The sequence below is a fragment of the Somniosus microcephalus genome, chromosome 15, assembly GCF_052327205.1.
Source record: "Somniosus microcephalus isolate GS21.2 chromosome 15, FLI_Smic_1.0, whole genome shotgun sequence".
NCBI lineage: Eukaryota > Metazoa > Chordata > Chondrichthyes > Squaliformes > Somniosidae > Somniosus > Somniosus microcephalus.
The window spans coordinates 96,642,600-96,664,306 of NC_141001.1; the positions used below are offsets into that span (position 1 = coordinate 96,642,600).

Genomic DNA, 21,707 nt, shown 5'->3' on the forward strand with positions numbered 1-21,707 from the left:
GTTAGTTGAGGGGTAGGAACAGGAGGAGGCCATTCAGCCCCTCGCGCCTTTTCTGCCATTCAATGAGATCATGGCTGATCTGCGACCTAACTCCATATATCCGCCTTTGCCCCATATCCCTTAATACCTTTGGTTAACAAAAAAATATCAATCTCAGATTTAACATTAACAAATGATCTAGCATCAATTGCCATTTGCGGAAGAGAGTTCCAAACTTCTACCACCCTTTGTGTGTAGAAGTATTTCCTAATTTCCACTCCTGAAAGGTCTGGCTCTAATTTTTAGACTATGCCCCCTAGTTCTAGAATCCCCAACCAGCGGAAATAGTTTATTTCTATCTACCCTATCTGTTCCCCTTAATATCTTGAAAACTTCGATCAGATCACCCCTTAACCTTCTAAATTCTAGGGAATCCAACCCTAATTTGTGTAATCTCTCCTCATAACTTAACCCTTGAAGTCCAGGTATCATTCTAGTAAACCTATGCTGCACTCCCTCCAAGGCCAATATATCCTTCCTAAGGTGTGGTGCCCAGGACTGCTCACAGTACTCCAGGTGTGGTCTAACCAGGGTTTTGTATAGTTGCAGCATAACTTCAACCCCATTGAATTCTAGTCCTCTAAAGGCCAGCATTCCATTAGCCTTTTTGATTATTTTCTGTACCTGTTCATGACATTTTAATGATCTATGTACCTGGACCCCCAAGTCTCTTTGGACATCCACTGGTTTTAGCTTTTCACCATTTAGAAAGTACCCTGTTCTATCCTTTTTAGGTCCAAAGTGGATAACCTCACATTTGCTTACATTGAAATCCATTGGCCACAGTTTTGCCCATTCACTTAATCAATCAATATCCCTTTGTAATGTTATGCTTTCATCTACAATGCCACCTATCTTTGTGTCATCAGCAAATTTGGATGTATGACTTTCTATGCCATCATCTAAGTCGTTAATAAATATTGTGAATAGTTGAGGCCCCAAAACCGATCCCTGCGGGACACCACTCGTCACATGCTGCCAATTTGAGTACCTACCCATCATCCCTACTCTCTCTCTCCTGCCACTCAGCCAATTTCCTAACCAGGTCAATAATTTGCCCTCAATTCCATGGGTTTCTACCTTATATAACAGTCTCTTATATGGGACCTTATCAAATGCCTTCTGGATGTCCATATAAATAACACCTATAGACATTCCCCTGTCCACTACTTTAGTCACCTCTTCAAAAAATTCAATCAGGTTTGTCAGGCATGACCTACCTTTCACAAATCCATGCTGGCTCTCTCTGATCAACTGAAAAATTTTCAGGCGTTCAGTCACCCTATCCATAATTACAGACTCTAGCAATTTCCCAACAACAGATGTTAGGCTAACTGATCTATAATTCCCTGGTTTCCCCCTCTCGCCATTCTTAAATAGCAGAGTGACATGTGCAATTTTCTAATCTAAAGGGATGGTTCCTGAATCGAGAGAACTTTGGAAGATTATAGTTAGGGCCTCTGCAATGTGCTCACCTGCGATGGAAACCATCTAGTCCTGGGGATTTGTCACTCTTTAGTGTCATTATTTTCTTCATTACTGTTATTTTACTTAAGTTAATTTATGATAATTTATTATGATAAATGCTGGGCAGCACACTGGGAGACCTCTCTACTCTTCTTCAACTAATAAGAACATAAGAATTAGGAGCAGGAATAGATCACACGTCCCATCGAGCCTGCTCCACCATTCAATAAGATCATGGCTGATCTTTGACCTCAACTCCACTTTTCCGCCCGATCCCCATATTCCTTGATTCCCTTAGAGTCCAAATATCTATCGATCTCAGCCTTCAATATACTCAACGATCAGCATCCACAGCTCTTTGGGGTAGAGAATTCCAAAGATTCACAACATTCTGAGTGAAGAAATTCCTCCTCATCTCAGTCTTAAATGGCCGACCCCTTATCCTGAGTCTATGCCCTCTAGTACTAGACACTCCAGCCAGGGGAAACAATCTCTCAGCATCTACCCTGTCAATCCCCCTTAGAATCTTTTATGTTTCAATGAGATCACCTCTCATTCTTCTAAACTCCAGAGAGTATAGGCCCAATCTACTCAATCTCTCCTCATAAGACAACCCTCTCATCCCAGGAATCAATCTAGAGAACCTTTGTTGCACCGCCTCTAAGACACGTACATCCTTCCTTAGATAAGGAGACCAAAACTATGCATAGTACTCCAGGTGTGGTCTCACCAAAGCTCTGTATAATTGTAGCAAGACTTCCTTACTCTTGTACTCCAACCCCCTTACAATAAAGGCCAACATGCCATTTGCCTTCCTAGTTGCTTGCTGTACCTTCATGTTAATTCTATATTTCCTGTCCTGAACACCAACATTTAAAAGTTTCTCACCATTTAAAAAATATTCTGTTTTTCTGTTCTCCCGACCAAAGTGAATAACCTCACATTTCCCCACATTATACTCCATCTGCCATCTTATTGCCCACTCACTTAACCTGTCTATATCCCTTTGCAGGCTCTTTGTGTCCTCCTCACAGCTTATTTTCCTACCTAGCTTGGTATCATCAGCAAACTTGGATGCATTACACTCGGTCCTTCATCTAAGTCATTAATATAGATTGTAAATAGCCGAGGCCCAAGAACTGATCCTTGCGGCACTCCAGTAGTTACAACCTGAAACTGACCCATTTATCCCTACTCTGTTTTCTCTCCATTAACCAAACCTCTATCAATGCAAATATATTGCCCCCAATCCCATAAGCCCTTATCTTGCATAACAACCTTTTATGTAGCATCTTATCAAATGCCTTTTGGAAATCCAAATATACAACATTCACTGGTTCCCCTTTATGTACCTGCTAGTTACATCCTTAAAAAACTCAAATAAATTTGTCCAACACGATTTCCCTTTCATAAAATCATGGTGACTATGCCTAATCATATTATGATTTTATAAGTGTCCTGTTACCAATTCCTTAAAAATGGGTTCCAGCATTTTCCCGATGACTGATGTCAGGCTAACTGGTCTGTAGTTCCCTGTTTTCTCTCTCCCTCATTTCTTGAATAGAGGTGTTACCTTCCAATCCGCTGGGACCATTCTAGAACCTAGGGAATTTTGGAAGATCACAACCAATACATCCACTATCTCTGCAGCCACCTCTTTTAGAACCCTCCGATGTAGACCATCAGGTTATTGGTATCTTTTATGTTATGAATAAGCAAATGGGCCTCAGGTTAACCCTTCATCCAACATTATAACTTAAGCTGAAGCTATATGGAATTGGTAAACATTTTCCTTACTAGTCCAGCAAACAAACAAACTCAGCAGTTGTGTTTGTTGAGAAGGGAATGCCTGATTGTCTACTTGGTCTGTATACAGCACCAGCACTATAATTAATTATCTTCAACAGTGCATAGCATTAATATACTAACATTAGAGGATGCTATTTGCAATGAATTCTCCCAGGTACTTAAAGGTATAAATAAGCAAGCTGAAGGGAAACTGCATATTGAAAAATTGTGTTATTCCTACTGCTCCGCATCATTGCAAGATATAATTTCCTCAATGGCAGAAACTTGAGGCAAAGCTAAAAGAATTGGAGTATAGTGGTATAACTGAAGAGCATATAGCCCTACACCTTGGTTCTCACCTCTACTAATTGTCCCCATGCCCAAGAATCCTAGTGATTTTTGTCTTTTTGTCACTAAGCAGCAAACAAAACAATTAGTGTAAACGACATGATCGGGCTAGATTTTCGGGGAGCCGTCAGGCGGGGTTTCATGCGTGTGGGGGGGAAACTCCTGAATTTGGGGGTCCCGACACCATGCTGCCCAAAACCCCGCCCCACGTAAGTTTCAGGGGCGGCGGGTACTCGCCCCGCACTGGGACTCGCTGAAACCAGGCAGGAAGGGATTAGTGCCAATTAACTGCCTGTTAACAGGTAGTTAACAGGCAGTTTTTAGCCTAATCCCTATTTTGAGGGGTTTCGTGTGGGTTTCCCGACGGCTCCAAACCACGCCAGGTAGAGCAGGCGGGCCGTCGGGTTGAAGGAGTTGGAGGGGTCGCGATGTTGGCGCTCAGGTGAGTGATGGGTGCATGAGTGCAAAGGTAAGTGTGTTTGGTGTGTCTAAAGTGTGTAAAGAACTTTTACTTACCTGTACTTACCTTCACAGCCTTTCTTCCTGTAGCCGTCGGGAGCGCATCACTCAGCCGGAACTTAAAACTGAATGGCTGCGATCTGTCAAAAGTGACAGCCTTCAGCTTTGAGTGCCGGTGTGAGTTCTAACTGAGTCTGTGCAGAATGACTCATGTCAGAACTGAGACTGTCAGTGTTTCACAGCTTCAAACAGCTGTCAAACGCTGATATTTCATCTGTCAAGGTCTCTTGACAGATTAAATTTCAGTCTGTGACGTCACCTGTTGCCGGGTGGCCCTTAATTGGCCTGCTGAGCCCGCTGGGTGGGCTCAACAAGGTCAAGCAAGGGAAAATCGCGCGGATTGGCCGGATGTCAAAGTAGGCGGGTCAAAAACCCAAAAGGGGAAGTCCCGCCGCCTTCCCGACCGGTTCGGCAAAATCTACCCCGATGTTTCAACTCTGAATGAAATTATTATAGAGGTAATCTGATCATGTGTTTTCTCAAACCTACACCTTAAAGCTGTGTTTTTCCCAGCTAGAGCTGAATGAGGATTGCTACTATACTGTAATGTTCGCAACATACATGCACCTGAAACAATACAAAAGGCTAAATTTTGGTATATCTTTAACAGCAGAGATATTTGAATGTACCATCCAACAAATTATTGAAGGAATTCTAGGTGTCCTAAATATAAGCAATGCCACATGCACTCAACACAACAAAGCATGATATGTGGCTTTGCAGCACTTTTTATCGACTACAAGAAAATGGCTTTTCAATCATATGCGCGCAAAATGAATTTGATAAGGAATACCTAGAATAATTTGGCCTAGTATTCAAAAAGCATGGATTGTCATGGGACTCCAAGAAGGTCATCGCAATCCACAATGCCGCAGCCCCAAAAAACACATCAGAAGTCTAAAGTCTTCTAGGCATGATTATTTATTGTTCCCATTTTATTCCCAATTTGGCTTTAATTACAGAGCCATTACTAAAACCAACAATTAAAGGTAGTAGACTAAAAAAAATGGCCATTTAGTTGCGCTCTGGCAGAAGTGCACCAGAAGAGCCAGAAATTAGGTGGGGACCCAGATACACCAGTCCCGCCTCATGTGGCATCAGGGGGATGGGGGTGGAGCTTGGTTATGGGTGGAGTCTCTGTCTGACCCTTACAAGGCCAGTGGCATAAGAGGAGCCAGGGCTGGGGGTGGGGACTTGCAACATCAGGAGTTCCTATGTCTTTGGTCTCGAAGCACCTGGTGAATCAACAGCAATTGTACACTTGGTGGGTCCAAGTGTACTAAGCCACCAATTGACATGTGAGCTCCACCCATGGGTGCAGGCTGGGATTATGGCCTGGATCCCCAAAGAAAATCATTTCTTTTTTAAAAACTGGCCCATGGGGTCAGTTCACTGTTCTTTCTAGAGATGTCCTGACACCAGCTCCCACCATACCCATTGGCAGGCCACTCTAACCACAGTATGCACCCTCTTTGGTGGTTGGGTGCCTGAGATATGCCCTTAGTGGTGCTGGCATGTGTTATTCCAATCCAAGTAAAATACTTCCCCCTGACCGTGAACTTACACCAGGATGGGCCCCTACCTCACAGACTTTCAGTGTCAGCATCTTCAAGTACGAAGAGAATCATGATCAACCCCTATGCCAGGTCACTCAATCATAGTGTGATAGTCTATTTTGACATGAAAAGGTGAACAGAGATCCACGTTATCTGCCAATCCTATGGGTTTAGGTGCCATCCTTATGCAAAAAGAGGGTCCTGTGTATCTAGACCTATTATCTATGTCAATGATTCACTCAATACAACAGAGCAACACTGCAGCCAGATTGAGCATGAACCATTGTATGGGGCTCCATCATATCTCCCGCTTTTCATTTCCATCAAAGTCCATTGATTACCATTGATTTCCGTTAAAGTCCATTGACTTCCACTGATGTGCATTAAATTCCATTGAAGTCAATGGAAATGAAAATCAAGAGAGATGTATAATGGGCGGCTGATTCGATGTCGCCCGTTTTACGCTATTGCACAAAGTCAAAATTACCCCAATCCACGTACTCTGTGATTGAATATGGACAGTACTCAGCTAGGCTTCTAGATGCAACACCTCACAGTGGTGGAGCACTTTATTTGGTGAAATGGAAACTGCTTCCTACTAAAGGCAGCTACTTTTAATTCATATTAAAAACCATTTAACTTAACTTGTATAGCAACTTTAATGTAGCAAAGTGTTCCAAGTTGCTCAACAAGAGAGGAGAGGGGAGGTGACTGAAGACGAAATAAAAGAGATAGGCTTTGAGGATTTTTATAAAGGTAAGGAGAGATGTAGTAAGGCAGAGGAGCTTAGGAAGAACATTTCAGAGAGCAAGGCCCATGCTTAGCCACCCGCACACAGTGCACCAGACTCAGAAGAGCAAAGAGTGCATGGGACTGATGAGGGAGGTCAAAGGAGGTGGCTTCTGGTGGAGAAAAGGAGATAGGGCTGATGAATGTGACAATGGCACATTAAGGACTAGAGTGGAGGGAGTTGTGGAGAAGGAATTGGGAGTTGCGATGTGGAAAGAGCAGTGGAGAAGGAATTGGGAGTAGCGTATTTCCAGAAGTGGAGGCCACCGAAGAGTCCACAGGTGATACCTTCTCAACAGAATAAAGGTGGGAATGGGGATAAAATAGTAATAACAATGCAGAGAAATCTACTGAAATATATGATCAGACTAGAAATAAAAGCCCTGATTTCAACCTCACCAGCCTGGCAGAAATGGGGCGGGTTCAGGTCAGATACCCATTTTACACCATCAGATTTCGCTCCCCATTGACTTTGGAATCGGACGGGGTGTAAAATGGGTGTCTAACCTGAATCTGTCTCGTACCCGCCAGATGGGTTAGGTTAAAATCAGGGCTTAAGTTTAAGCTTTAGTAAAATGTAGTTACTTTCTAATTTAGTTTTGAAAAATAATTAGAAGACATTTAATTTATCATTTATAATTAACATCTAAACGCAGTTTAGTTCTAGACTGAAATTTATCAGATGGCAAAAGAAATTATAATGGCCCAGAAATTCGGGTCCCAACGCGTGAGTACGCACGGGGTACTCACGCGTGGACCCATTGGAAGTGCCGGTTTCTTGCATGCACTGCGCATGCGCGGGAAACCGGCACTTCCGTTCCTCTGAACGAAGGGGTTCAGAGGTCGAACGCGTGCACGCGGGAGTCTGCGCATGCGCTTTGAACTTACGTTTTTTTTACAGGTTTTTCCGTGAGGGTAAGTCTTTAGATTTTAGAAATGTAAAACCCAGGCGTTAGGTCTGCATTTTAAAAGGTAAGTGGTCAATTAATTAAAATTAAAATATTTTTCCCCACAGGTTTATTATTTTTTAATACTTTAAAGCAAGGTAAGTTTATTTTTAGCCCTGTTTTTTAATAAAATTATTTTTTTCAAAAATTTAAATTATTGTTTAAAATAGTTATTTAATGTAATTTATAATTTATTTTAAAAGTGTGATTTAAAAAATTTTTTATTTGAAGGTTTACTGTTATTTTGGGGCTCGTATATTCATATGTTTAGACAGGTCTTCCTGTCAATCTTATGAATGGGCTTTTCCCTCCTCTGATTGGCTGCCCATGGCTCACGTGATCCCAGGGGACGCATCACACTAACTACGCCCCTGGGACACGCAAGCACAGCGCGCTGGGAGTTGGAGCAGGCCCCGGAGCGGAATTCCACAGGAGCCCAGCTGCCGGCGCGCAAGGTAAGTGCAGGTCGGGGGCTTGCACCCGCGGGAAGCCACCGTCCCGAATTTCTGGGCCATTATATTAATGCAATATTTTACAATAAATAAAATACTGTTTAAAGATCATTTTGAAAGGCTGTGTCACATGATGCACTTTGCCTTCCAGTCCTACATCATTGAATCAGTAATGTCCTTCATTAGTAACTTATCTTTAAATGGCATTATAAAACTGCAATACCAAACTGACTGCTGTACTGCACTGCAACATTTGGAAAACTATTTGAATTAAAACACACGAATGCACAAACACACAAGAATCCAATTATAGTGATTGATTTGGCCACTAGCCCAAATGATCACTATAACTGACCTGATTACTGTAGCCAGTTCCCATTTGGTGCGTCGCTCAGTGATACCAGACACTTTAAACAGCTGATTAATCCGACGCTTTCTCTCCCCTGTCAGCTGCTCAGCTGCTTAAATGACCAGTTTTGCACAGAGCAGTGCTCCACTCAGAGAGGTAGATTTTACTTTTGGTGGGAGCGGTAAACTGGCAGTAGCAGATCGCCCACCGGTAACACAACCCGACCAGCAGTTTTGCTTTACAATTTTTCAATTCCATCAATGTTTCTGCAAAAAAGCACATTGATTAAGATTGAAAGCACCTTCTGCTGCGTGTTTCAAGGACGCAGCTGATCAGGATATTGAGACATTTTAGGGGCAATTTTAACCTAAACTGCCCTTCGGGAAACTGACGGGATCGGGTGCAATGCTGGTTTTATACATCGCCTGATTTTACTCTCCACTGAAGTTGATGGAGAATTATATCAGGCGGGTTGTGTAAGGTTTCGCAAGAATTTTGAAAATCTCTACAGCTCCAAAATTATATTTTTGATTAAAGAAAACCTGGGTAGAATATACCTTTAAAAATCCAGGGCATCAAAATGGAATCAGACTTCGTGGCAGAAGAAACAGGCAGCCTGTGTGTATGTGAAAAGGAAAATCAAAGATGGCTGTCCGGGCCGTGTGGAAAAAGACACAACACAGCCTGTGTGTATGTGAAAGGAAAATCAAAGATGGCTGTCAGACCTCGTGGCAGGAGACAAAAGGACAGCCTGCTTGTGTGTCTGCAAAGGATTTGGAAAAAAAACCTAGCCTCTGAAGTAATGAGGTATTTAAACTGTCAGTTAACTGCAGTTCAGGAAGTTTCAAACCGCAGCACAAAGGGGTGTTTTGTTTACAGAACCCTCTACAACGTTGACAAAGAGATTAAGTACGTGAGACTGTCAATCAATTGCAGTTGGGCGGGACCGCAGGACAATTGGATTTGTTTACACTAACATCCAAGGGCTGTTTACTCAGCACTTAAGGAAACAGACAGGTTTTTTACAAACTGAGACAGCTTTATTCAAACCAGTCAATGAATGGGGGTTTGTTTACAAACCACTTAGTGCTATTGACTATTCATTTGTCCAGCACTTGAGATATCAGTAAGACATTTAAACTGAGTGAATACCAGTTTAAACGAATGGGTAATACATTGAAACCCATCACAGTCAATGGGGACAGATCGATTCCCTTTTGTATAGCCCAGATACATCCGGATTTGGGCGCGAAGATTTTGGCTCCCAATTGGGGTATATAGATAGCCTCTCAGGAAGCCATTCTCTCTCTCTCTGCTGCCTCGCCTCCGTGCTCTGCCTACAGAAGAACAGCTCAGCAAGCCTGCCCAAAAGAAGTGGAATACCAGCAGTTACTTTTAAATACTGGGGTATCTCTACTTCAGGGCGGTGAAGAATAAAGACCACAGGGGCACGGAGCAAGCATTTCACTGGTGAGCATAGATTTTCTGGCCCATTACAAGGCAACTTAGATAGGTATTAGGGGTGGGAATTAAGGGGAATTTTGTTAAAATCGTAATTTTAGTCAATTTTCCCTCGATGTGTCCGTTTCCTCTCCCCTATTAAGTAAAAGTGTGCCGCACTAGGTAAAAGTGCTGTATTAAGTAAAAGAGTGTTGTACTATGCAAAAGAGTGCTGTAGTAAGCAAAAGTGTACTGTACCAAGTAAAAGTGTGCCGCACTAGGTAAAAGTGCTGTACAGGAAACTTTCTGGTATCCGGCACTGACGGGACCGAGTTGGTGCCGTCCCATCAAAACTGCCGTATAAACCAGCGCTAATGTTAAAACATACGGAGCTGAGCAACAAACCCTGTTGCTTAGCAACAGCTTCAAAACAGTTGGCCGCAGCTTAAAAGCGTCTCTGTAGCTAAGCAACAACTTCAGCTAGACACTTGGGAGCCACGACTGGAAAAAAAAGCAACGAGAAGTAAAAAAAACTTATAGGAAATGGCTCCTGAATTTTGCCGGTAGATAGAGCTTTCTGGACATTTAACCTCCGGTTAAACTAAAGTTTCCTGTATTAAGTAAAAGTGTGCCGCACTAGGTAAAAGTGATGTATTAAGTAAGCAGAGTGTACTGTATTTGAGTAATAGTGCTGTATTTAGCATAGGTGTGTTGTATTGATTATTTTCAATTTATTTCCTTTTATTTCAATAAATACTGGTCTTCTTTGCACCCAACCACAAGTCTCATTTTGTCTACATCGCTACTGAATAAGTCCGGTGGTCAGAACCAGAAAAGGGGAGCGATTCGAAACCGCACGGGGCTCTGGAGCAGCTCAGATACTTCTGACTGGCCAGAGACTATAACACCAGTTATAACCCCTAATTTCTACAAAATGGTGACCGCGGCAGGACTGACGACAACGGTATGCGATGTAGCAGATGGTGGTTCGGGTCTGGAGAGAGCAGCATTTATTGGTTTTCTTTTTATCCCACTGGTCTGTTTGTGGTTAGGTGCCCGTGGGCTTGGGGAAGTTACCCGCAGGCTTAGGGAATCTAGAGCAGAGAGTTGGGATAGGGAAAGGGAGGTTGAAGAATACCAGGCCAAGATAGAGCACCTGGTGGTCCAGTTTAGTGAAGGCAGAAGGCACACGAGGCACGAGTCAGAGTACCTGAAGTACCTAGTGGCAGAGGCCAAGAGCAATGAGATGAGGGTGCGGGAGGAGAACGCCCGCCTCATACAAGAAATAACAGAGCAGGAGGAAAAGGTTAGGGAGGTAAAGGCAGCATATAAGCTGGCCTGTGAGCAAGGGTTTGAGGAAGCAGATCATGATCCCTGTAGGGAAGAGATAGAAAGCTTGAATATGGCTTTAAAGAGGGCAAAGGGGATGATATGTCTGATCAGCCCGAAGGCAGGTCAGCCGGATTTTACCGGCAACCCAAATAAAACCGTCCCACAGGCAACACCCAGGAAAAGGCTGGTCAGGGAATCAGAGGTCCCATGACCGCCACCCATGGCTCTGAGCTTTCAGGAGCTCTGGCAGCAAAGGGGGGTGGAAGATGAGGTGGTAGAGGAAGCACAGCAGGCCCCGCTAGATAGGCCGGGACCAGGACCAGTGTACCCCCTCTGACAGCGGAGGTACGGTCCGCCTGTTGATGAAGATGACACAGGGGCCATCCAGAATCAGTTTGTGGTGCCGTATGGTACCCACCAGCTCAGGGACATGGTTAGCCACATCCCCAAGCTCACTAAAAAGGGAGACCCCTCTCTACACTTCAGGGAGATAGAACAGGCAGCTTGTGTAAATGACTTCAATGACGCAGAGCAAGCAAAAATGCTGCTGTTTTCCCTGGCAGGTGATCTCCTCCAGGCCCTATCTGGCAAGTGCAGAAGGGGGCAGAGGGATTATGAGGGTCTCAAGAATGAGATATTGGAGGCCATGGGACTCAATGATAGTAGTCCGTTCGCCCGGGTAGAAAGAACGGTGCAGCTCCCAGGGGAGTCACCGCAGGCGTTCGCAGACAGGCTGTGGCCAGTCTACCAGAGCGCATGCCCGGGAATGCCAGGGCGGGCAGCACTGGACCCAGTTCAATTGACTCACTGGCTCCAGTATCTCATGACAAACAGCCTAACCCAGATCCAAGCCCAGGTTGCGGCTTGGTTTGACCCCCGAAACCTCCAGACCACCGAAGAAGCAGTGATCCATTGGCTCACAGTAGCCTTTAGAAACCTAAGGTGTATCGAGACACCCCAACCCAAGGGAAAGTTCAATGAGGTTAAACCTGGGAGCCAGAGTAAGAAAGAGTGGCACCAGGAGGGGAACCGTCCCTCCCAGGCTAGGTTAAATTGTTATGGGTGCAGGAAAGACGGTCACTGGAGAAAAGACTGTAAGAATCCCTGGAAGGATAACCAAGGAAAGGATCCCACAGCCCCAGCCCAAAAGGCAGGACCAGATATCCCTCCCGCTGCGATCGAGTCATTTTTACAGTTCCTACGGTCTCTTCTGACTGGCTAGGGGAGAGTAGCAGCCACCACCGGTGCTTTGACCCCATCTGCCCCATCCCACTCCCGGCAATGACTAGAGCCAGCACAGCCGGTTGACCTGTGTCCCTGCGAAAATGCTGAGGGGAGCAGGACCTATGTTAAGATGGGGGTGAAGATGGTGCAGGGGAGATATTTGGTGGACACTGGAGCCTCCAGCATGGTGGTCCACTCGGATGACCTGACCAATTCACCCCGGTTTAACAAGGTCCCATTTAGCCTAATGGGACCCACAGGGAAACAGGCAGCTGGGAGTGAACCTGAGGTCAGAAATCCTCAGCCCGCAGCAGGTACAAGTTCACAGGCTGCACAAGCAGGCACTGTGGCTTGTGCTAGGGGAGGAGCCATTCATGACCAGTGTAAGTTGTTCAAGCAGGGGGGCAGGAAGGAGAGTTCTGGTACCCCTGTAGAGCAGGTCCGGTAGCAACAATCCGGGACAGGGGAGGCATACAGGGGATAGCTTTGGCCCTGGACCAAAAGCAGGTCCAAGCCCAAGATTCCACCTTTAAGGCCGCCCTGGTAAGGGAAAAGGAGTTCGAACAGAGTTACTGGCAGGCTGCCAGTTATATTAAGCAATGCAGGTTGTTTGAGCCGGGGGCAAGGAAACTGTTATGTATTGTGTGTTCTATTGTGTGTTCTCCTCCCACCTGTGGTGGCGCTGTCACAGGAGATAAATGGTTGGGTGTTCTCTGTTAAGTTTAGCTCTCTTTGTTTGGAACTTTCCAGAACTTCCTTTCCTTCCAATAAAGCACTTCATGTTTGAATCTCTGAGTTCTGAGTCCTAAATTGTATCTAGGTAGAAAGGTACCGACACAACAAGTGGCAACGAGGAGCGGATGAATCTGCGTACATTACGGGTGCAGTGAGTAAACAGAAAATTTAATTTGAAACGTGAGATGGCTACTATATTAGGAAACATCGGTGATTTTGATGAAAATGTGTAGCAATGGAGCGCATATACGGAACGTTTTGACTATTTTGTATTGGCGAATGCGGTGGCAAATGAAAAGGTCGTGCCTACCTTTTTGAGAGTAATCGGGCCGAAGACATTCAATTTACTTCGCAGCCTCATGCAGCCAGCTAAGCCAGGAACTAAAACATATAAGCAACTAGTGGAAATTCTTGGAACACATTTTTCACCAAAACCTTTGGTTATTGCTGAGAGATTTAGATTTCGCAAACGGAATCAAGAGGAGGGGGAATCAGTGACGATGTTTATTGCTGCTTTAAAAAGGTTGTCGGAACACTGCCAGTTCAAGGAGGTGCTGAATGACACCATTAGAGACAGACTTGTGTGTGGTCTGCAAAATGCAGCCACACAGAAGCGCCTTCTTACTGAGGACAACCTTACTCTTGTAAAGGCCAATGAAGTTAGTGTCTCCATGGAGATGGCGGAAAAGGAGGCTCACCAGTAGAGTTCAACAGGGAGAATTCACAAGGTGTCGTCTGAGCCTAAAGGTGCGCGGAACGACACATGTTACCGTTGTGGGAAAACGGGCCATCGCGCTAATGATTGCTGGTGTACGGAGCTGGAATGCCGAAATTGTGGCAAAAAGGGTCACATTGAACGCGCCTGTAGAGGTAAAAAAAAGAACAGACAGAGCTGGGAAGCATGGAAGCAAAATGTCTGTATTTGGACAAGAGAGGAAAAAGAGTGTTCATTCAGTGCAATATGATGGAACAAGCAAAACAGAGGGGAGCGACACCTCTGAGGAGGAAGAGGTGCACATACTGACGGTTGCAGGTGGTTCAAATGGCTACTGGGTCTCACCACTGGTGGAGGGGCAATCAGTGCGGATGGAGGTGGACACAGGCGCGGCTGCGTCCCTTGTTTCAGACACTGTCTACAACAAAATGCTAAAGCATCTTACCCTTCAGCCAACAAACATTGTGCTAAAGACGTATACCGGCGAACCTGTGGCCATGAGAGGCGTCATTGAGGTGACAGTTAAATTGAACGGACAGACTGCAAAACTGCCACTATATGTGGTAAAGGGAAATTACCCATCGCTACTGGGACATGCGTGGCTAGAGAAAATCACACTGGACTGGCCTGCAGTCCGCATGTTGTCAAAAGGGGAGTCAGGTCTGACTGCAGTGTTAAACAAACATGCAGAACTCTTCAATGGGGAACTTGGGAGCATGAAAAAGATTAGCGTGAGACTGGACATTAAACCTGACAGCAAGCCGAAGTTTCACAAAGCCCAACCTATACCCGATGCAATTAGGCCAAACGTTGAGGCTAACTTGGAGGCCTTAGTCAAGAATGGAGTCCTGGAGCCTGTGAGCGTGAGCAAATGGGCCACACCCATTGTTCCTGTCCTGAAAAAGGATGGATCTGTTCGAATCTGCGGGGATTTTAAAGTGACTATTAACCCGGTGCTGTCTGCGGAACAGTACCCTCTTCCCCTCATTGATGATCTTTTTACGGGCCTGGCCGGAGGGCAAAAGTTCAGCAAAATAGACTTATGCCAGGCTTAACTACAAATGCATGTCGATGACAAATCAAAGGAGCTGCTGACAATTGTGACACACAAGGGGCTATACAGGTACTGCCGCCTCCCGTTTGGAATTACGTCGGCCCCTGCTCTATTCCAAAGGGCAATGGATCAGATTTTGAGTGGACTGCCAGGAGTCCAGTGCTACCTGGACGACATCCTTGTCACTGGGACAAATGAGGAGGATCATCTTCTGAACTTGGATGCAACACTACAACGACTGAAAGAGTACGGACTCAGAGTTCGTAAAGACAAATGTGAATTCTTTCAGTCTTCAGTTGAGTACCTGGGGCATGTGATTGATGCTACTGGCCTGCATAAGGCGCCGTCAAAGGTCAAGGTGATCGTGGAGGCCCCAGCACCCCAGAATGTGAGCCAGTTACGTTCATTTCTGGGGCTACTTAACTACAATGGGAAGTTTATTCCAGACTTAGCAACATTGCTGAAGCCGTTACATCAGTTGCTATGTCAAGGCAAAGCATGGAAATGGACTGAACTGTGCAACGAAGCTTTCGCCCAAGCAAAGAAAGCATTGCTGAAATCGGAGGTCCTGACACACTTCGACCCAAAGCTACCCGTGCAGCTAGCATGTGATGCATCACCATATGGTGTGGGAGCAGTCATATCCCACATCATGCCTTCGGGTGAAGAGAAACCTATCGCCTTCGCATCACGCACCTTGAACAAGGCCGAGAGTAACTATGTGCAGATCGAGCGCGAGGCCTTGGGAATCATTTTTGGAATTTGAAAATTTCATCAGTACCTGTTTTGGAGAAGGTTCACACTCCTGATGGACCACCATCCAGTGACTTCAATCTTCGGGCCCCACACCAGAATTCCATCTCTCGCTGCAAGCATGATGCAAAGGTGGGCTTTACTGTTGTCAGGACACACATACGACATCAAATATCGCAAATCAGACTTGCACGGCAACGCAGACGGTCTCTCGAGGCTACCCTTGCCTGTTGCTCCCCCAGAGCCTCGTCAGATAGACATCTTCTACTTTAGACAAGTGGAGGGAGCACCTGTCACTGCAGTTCAGGTGCGAAGGTACACCCGCAATGATCCCGTCCTGTCTGAGGTGATGGACGATGTCATTCGAGGGAGAGCTATAGGAGATTCTCCTAGTTTGAAACCTTACATTTCAAAAAGAAATGAGCTCTCCATCCAGGCAGAAAGGTTTGTGCAAACTTTGAAGCACGCCTTGAAGGCATTGCAAGGCCAGGGCTCAATCCACCAACGTCTGAACAGCTTCCTGTTGTCCTACAGGAACGAGCCGCATGCCACAACCAAAACTTGCCCCGCTTCGCTCATGATGAAGAGGCAGTTGCGGACAAGTTTTGACTTACTCAAACCTCCAAGGGCAGAACAGGTTGTCCATTGTCAACAACAAGCTCAAGTTGAAAAGAGAGAGAAAAGAGCCAAGGAGAGACGGTTTCATCCGGGAGAGCACGTCCTAGCTCGAAACTACAACACTGGACCAAAATGGGTTCCTGCTACGGTGATCGCGCAGACGGGCCCTGTGTCTTACATGGTTGAGACTGCTGAGGACGTCGTCTGGAGAAGACACACAGATCAACTGTTGCTAGGAGCAGAGACAGCCACAGAGGCTCCAACGGCTGGTTGGCCTGAACTGTTTCCGGATGATACCGCAAACCAGCATCCTTTGCCACAGTGCTCTTCTCCAACACAGGAAGTCAAAGAGACCGTTCCACCTGTGCAAACTCCTGACTTTCGACTGACACAGGCACCTTCTCCATCCAGGCCTGTGTCAATGCCTACTGCTGTGGAAGCCAGCGATGACCGCCGGTATCCTGTCAGAGAGCGGCGGTGTAAGGAATGACCCAGATTCTGCCTCGCCTCGCCACCAGAGGGCTCCATGAACTCTCTTAATTGTGTCCTTCTTTATTCATTAATTGTATTCACCTGTGCATTGTTAGATACCTACTATTTAAGTGGTGTTCACGTTATGTTCATTGCTCAGTCTTGAGTTGCACTGCCTGGTGATACCGCTTGCTGGTCTGCTTGCCTGTATTCTGTACTGTTGTTATTTTGTTTATGTCAAGTAAAGTCAACCTTTGTTTTGCAACCTAACCTCTGCCTCAGTTTGCCTTACTGCAGTTGGGTCCACCGAGTTCCGGTCCTTACAGGCGGCCTCCAAGACGCTTGGATCTGTAGGCTTAGTGACTTACCCACAAGACTGGGGCAGAATAAACCCCAGGGTAAAGTCAGGGTTTGAGGCAGTCTACCTCTACCCTAGGTTCATTGAGTGCATTGAAAGTAACTTACCTGTTGAGGAATAATGTGGACCTTCCATTTAAGAGGGGAGGAAATGTTATGTACAGGTAGACTACCCTTTATCCGAACTTCCGAAAACCGAAACTCTCTAAAAACCGAAGGTTTTTTCGTTCAGCGTAAGTCATGTGCACGACTTACGCTGAGCAGAGGGTCAGCGTAAGTCGTGCGCACGACCCCCCGCAGACCCCCCCGCGGACCCCCGCCAGCCCCGACACCCGCCGACCCCCCCCCGCGGACCCGCGCCGACCCCGACCCCCGCCGACTTACGCTGAGCGTCAGCGTAAGTCGTGCGCATGACCCCCCGCCGACCCCCCCGCGGACCCCCGCCGACCCCGACTGTAAGTCGGCGGGGGTCGGGGTCGGCGGGGGTCCGCGGGGGGGTCGGCAGGGGTCGGGGCCGGCGGGGGTCCGCGGGGGGGTCGGCGGGGGGGTCGGGGCCGGCGGGGGTCCGCGGGGGGGTCGGCGGGGGGTCGCGCACGACTTGCGCATCAGCGTAAGTCATGCGCACGACCCCCCGCCGACCCCCCCGCCGACCCACCTTCCTAAATTCTCCGAAAACCGAAACACGGCTGGTCCCGAGGTTTTCGGATAAAGGATAGTCTACCTGTATTGTGTGCTCTATTGTGTGTTCTCCTCCCACCTGTGGTGGCGCTGTCAGAGGAGATAAATGGTTGGGTGTTCTCTGTTAAGTTTAGCTCTCTTTGTTCGGAACTTTCCAGAACTTCCTTTCCTTCCAATAAAGCACTTCATGTTTGAATCTCTGAGTTCTGAGTCCTAAATTGTGTCTAGGTAGAAAGGTACCGACACAACAGAAACAGGCAGCTGGGATTGTACCTGAGACTAGAAATCCTCAGCCTGCATCGTGTACGCACACACAGACTGCACATGCAGGCGCAGTCACGTGCGGGAGAGGAGAAGTTCCCCAGCACTTGGCCTGAGCGATTCCCCCTCTCTTGTGGGACTCCGGGGAGGAGCCTGAACCAGGTTTTAGACCTGAAGGGGAAGGCTCTCAGCCACCGGCAGCCAGTGGCAAGGGATTGCCTGTCCCCAGCCCAGGTTTGGGTAGGGAGGGACCCGAAGGAGGAGGTCCCCAGCCAGCAAGGAGTGTGACCCGAGCTAAGGGTCCGCTCACTGGGGTAGCCCCACCAGCGACACTCCCTAGGAGGTCTCTTCGGGTACCCCAGCCCAAGAAAGTATGGTCACCCACTTTCCAGTGGAATAGGGCGGACTCCCGCGTCAGGGAGAAGCCAAAAGACAGAAGTCCCCAACCAGCAACCATAAGCTGCGAAGGACCAGAAGCTGGGATCAATCCAGCCACGCCACAGGGAGCAGCCTGTGGCAGCCCAAACAGGGATTAGGCTGGCCGCCCGGAGACGGGCGGCGCTTGTATATAGCTTTGTTCAAGTAATGTGTATAAAGGATTAAGGTAGAACGTGTTAATTTTAAATGTTATATTGCATATGGGTAGTGTTAATTATTAGAATATAAGTTTTAAGTATGGTACCATTCCAGAAGTTGTATTATGTGAGCCAAGGTCGCGGGACCTGATCACATTCCCCTGAGCCAAGGGACCTGGCTAGATGTTTTTTTTGTTTTTTTCAGAGTTCCGGAAGGTACAGAGGACCATCGTGTTTTTGGATGTTCGGGAAAGGAAGCACCCCTAGCCCAGGAAGGCCGGGGTCTGCAGGAGGCAGATGCCCACAGCATTTAAATTGTTATTGGAGATCCCGATCAAGATTAAGAGTTTACAAAAAGCTTGTTAATTATTTTATATTTTGTATTATGTATTGGTCCCAACTCTAAAGGAAATAACGTGTGAATTTAGTTCCTAACTGTACGATTGTACTACTTGTTTAGAGTTAATTGAACAAATTGCATATGCCTATGGATTGTCGTGTTTGCAGATTGTAAATTTGAAATACATTTATGGCTGTAGAATCGTGCCATTTATTAAAGTGTCAGGCTATTGCATTATATTAAAAAAAGGAAAAGGGGAGCTCGTTTTCTTCCATTTGTTTTTTTAACAGATATATTTTGGCTTGGTGGTAATCCCATTAAAGATGTTGTATCGTGTTAAAACTATGTCACAAGTGGTGCAGGAGCATTGGACCCCCTCCATGCTTGAATTATTGTAAAGACAAGTGGTGCAGGGGCATTGGACCCCCTCCATGTTTGAATTATTGTACTAATCATGTTTTTCTGTCGATAGATGCCTACTGTGTACTGCGATTCTCTCTGGGTAGGGGAGATGGAGGTGTCGGGGGATCAAAGATAGATATAGATAAGTATAAGGGAAGGTTGTTTGTGGGGGGTCAGAAATTATTGCTCACCTTTGGACAGGATACTACAAGCAAGTTTTAGTATCCAATGGGGGACTGTAAGGTTTCGCAAGAATTTCAAAAATCTCTACAGCCCCGAAGATTATATTTTTGATTAAAGAAAACCTGGGTGGAATATACCTTTAAAAATTCAGGGCATCAAAATGGCCATTAGACTTCATGGCAGAAGCAAAAGGCAGCCTGTGTGTATGTGAAAAGAAAAATCAAAGATGGCTGTCCGGGCCTCGTGGAAAAAGACACAACACAGCCTGTGTGTATTTGAAAGGAAAATCAAAGATGGCGGTCAGACCTCATGGCAGGAGACAAAAGGACAGCCTGCTTGTGTGTCTGCAAAGGATTTGAAAAAAAAAAACAGCCTCTGAAGTAATGAGGTATTTAAACTGTCAGTTAACTGCAGTTCAGGAAGTTTCAAACCGCAGGACAAAGGGGTTGTTTGTTTACAGAACCCTCTACAATGTTGACAAAGAGATTAAGTACTTGAGACTGTCAATCAATTGCGGTTGGGCGGGACCGCAGGACAATTGGATTTGTTTACACTAACATCCAAGGGCTGTTTACTCAGCACTTAAGGAAACAGACAGGTTTTTTTCAAACTGAGACAGCTTTATTCAAACCAGTCAATGAATGGGGGTTTGTTTACAAACCACTTAGTGCTATTGACTATTCGTTTGTCCAGCACTTGAGATATCAGTAAGACATTTAAACTGAGTGAATACCAGTTTAAACGAATGGGTAATACATTGAAACCCATCACAGTCAATAGGGACAGATTGATTCCCTTTTGTATAGCCCAGGTACATCCGGATTTGGGTGCGAAGATTTTGGCTCCCAATTGGGGTATATAGATAGCCTCTCGGGAAGCCATTCTCTCTCTATCTGCCGCCTCGCCTCCGTGCTCTGCCTACAGAAGAACAGCTCAGCAAGCCCGCCCAAAAGAAATGGAATACCAGCAGTTACTTTTAAATACTGGGGTATCTCTACTTCGGGGCGGTGAAGAATACAGACCGCAGGGGCACGGAGCAGGCGTTTCACTGGTGAGCATAGATTTTTGGCCTATTACAAGGCAACTTAGATAAGTATTAGGGGTGGGAATTAAGGGGAATTTTTTTTAATTGTAATTTTAGTCAATTTTCCCTCGATGTGTCCGTTTCCTCTCCCCTATAAGTAAAACTGTGCCGCACTAGGTAAAAGTGCTGTATTAAGTAAGCAGAGTGTACTGTATTTGAGTAATAGTGCTGTATTTAGCATAGGTGTGTTGTATTGATTATTTTCAATTTATTTCCTTTTAATTCTATAAATACTGGTCTTCTTTGCACCCAACCATGAGTCTCGTTTTGTCTACATCGCTACTGAATAAATCCGGCGGTCAGAACCAGAAAAGGGGAGCGATTCGAAACCGCACGGGGCTCTGGAGCAGCTCAGATACTTCTGACTGGCCAGAGACTATAACCCCAGTTATAACCCCTAATTTCTACAGTTGTAAAACTGCCGTTCCACCCGATCCCATGGGTTTCACATCCACCGAGTTAGGTTAAAGTTACCTCCAATGTTGCTATGTTAGTTCAGACGTGTACTCATGGTTTATGATGTCGGGGTGATTTGGTGCTTCAGCACTTTAAGTGGGGAGTGACAGTCAAGGGAAGTGAGCAAGCTCGTGATTTTCTGTCCATTAAACTGAATGGATGGAAAATCATGACTGCGCACCTGAAATTTCCTGAGATGCACTCTCTGTGAGTGCCACTCCCCACTGGGAGTGCCGGATCACAGAATCATCCCTATCATCTCAATGCCTCCATTTTTTGAATTACCGTTATGACTTCAGGTGAAAATCACCAAAGAGCATGTTTCCCATTTAAATTAAAGAGCAATATGGCAAAATGCTCCTATCCACAGAGATTTTGATATTGTATAGGATATGTTTGTGGGAGGTGGGGATGGAAAGGACAAAAGCAAAGAATCAATAGGGTTTGGAGCTCCTGTTGTTTTCTACTTCACTCCGATGTCTTCTGAATCTGAAATAGCATTACAAAATACATGTGCCACTCAAACGATGTCAGGAGTTGCATGATTGGGACAGACTGTATTTCTTTCCTGCTTACCAAAAGATTCCTTGACATGTCATTGTTTGCCCACTTTTTTCAGTGGGTTCCTACTTATGACCATGTATAGAAAAAAACAATCAAGGGTTATGAGTAAAACAGAGAAAATTGTGTAGTATATATACGCACATTAAAATCTTGACATGATATAGCAAAACCGAACTAAGTTGAGTGAATAATGTATTTAAATTATGTTTAA

General features: G+C 45.8%; 1 protein-coding gene across 1 annotated transcript in view; it reads left to right on the forward strand.

Moving 5' to 3' along the window:
- The window catches only part of LOC147107093 (Fanconi anemia group F protein-like), an 80,539-nt gene extending 59,810 nt beyond the window's left edge, over positions 1–20,729 (forward strand). The window contains exon 3 of the transcript XR_015081025.1: positions 18,673–20,729. The gene's annotated coding sequence lies outside the window, so the exon portion shown is untranslated. The remainder of the gene's footprint in view (positions 1–18,672) is intronic.
- Positions 20,730–21,707: the final 978 nt, after the last annotated feature.